At 46.7% G+C, this 1,147-nt stretch overlaps 1 non-coding gene across 1 annotated transcript; it reads left to right on the forward strand.

Annotated features, from left to right (window-relative positions):
• The first annotated feature begins 698 nt into the window (after positions 1 to 698).
• Positions 699 to 769, forward strand: Trnag-gcc (transfer RNA glycine (anticodon GCC)). The gene has a single exon. It is a non-coding gene; the product is annotated as a tRNA-Gly (tRNA).
• The last annotated feature ends 378 nt before the right edge of the window (positions 770 to 1,147 follow it).

The following is a 1,147-nucleotide window of genomic DNA, read 5'->3' on the forward strand; positions in this document are numbered from 1 at the left end:
ACAACGACACCGCCTCGAGGACAACAGCACTCGTCAACGCATTAAAAAACAATACGCGACGCCAACGTCATCTGTAATCTAAACGCGAAGGCACACAAACGCGAATTAAGGCTTTCGAGATTCTCGCGCACAATCTCAGAGGCTCTGGTGCGACGCGCTGCCCGCGCTTGGGTTCCTGCTGTCGCGCGATTGGCGCGTCTTCCGCGACAGTGCGGGCAGTACCTGTTCGTACCTGTGCGGTAGCGTACCTTCGTATCAAACGTCGCGGGGTGAAAATCGGTTCGTAACAACCGTACTCCATTACATTGTAAGTTAAAGGGCCTTGGCAGGGACCACAGAAAAATTCGTATCACCCCGAAATTCGTACGAGCGGTGATCGTATCACCGGTGTTCTACTTATATGTATACGTGTGCTTGACCCTTTGAGGATTGCTTCGTACGTCTCTAAATGATTTTGTTGTTGCTACACATTACAAGCACACAATGCTTTTTGGACTATTCCATGTTGCCGCACGCATTTTCTTCCCTTACCGAAGATATGCGCGCTTTGCTGCAGGAAAACCGACGTGCACTGAACGACCTTGATGCAGCTATAGTGCCAGTATATTCTAGGCACTATAATGCAGCGGAAGCAGCTGCCGGACGTTGGACAACAACGCGCGCTACCTGTTGAGTAAAATGAATCGGACTGCACGTGAGCGTCGGTGGTTCAGTGGTAGAATACTCGCCTGCCACGCGGGTGGCCCGGGTTCGATTCCCGGCCGACGCACTGCTTTTTTTTTTTTTTAGTTTTATTTATATCTTGATTTTCTATCAAATATAACTTGTCACATAAAAATTCCTTCTCTGAAATGGTAAAGACGAGTACTGATGCTATATGTCTGTATTTTCAGAACAGTCGCACATGGGACTTTTTTCATGGTAAATTCATGGAAAGTTTTGGAAATTCATGAAAACTTTTTCATGGAAATTTTTCATGGTAAAGCGGCACAAGTTCCAAAAACTCCACTTCTGCTGTCTATGCGCATCAGCATTGTGGAGCTTTTCTTATTTCCAACGTCTTTGATGTCGCTGTTCTGTTTTGTTGTTGATGGCTTTGCTTGTTAAAATACAACGCGACGTACGCGTGGAGAGGAGCAACAGGCAG

Source organism: Rhipicephalus sanguineus, chromosome 1, assembly GCF_013339695.2.
Source record: "Rhipicephalus sanguineus isolate Rsan-2018 chromosome 1, BIME_Rsan_1.4, whole genome shotgun sequence".
In the NCBI taxonomy this organism is placed as follows: domain Eukaryota; kingdom Metazoa; phylum Arthropoda; class Arachnida; order Ixodida; family Ixodidae; genus Rhipicephalus; species Rhipicephalus sanguineus.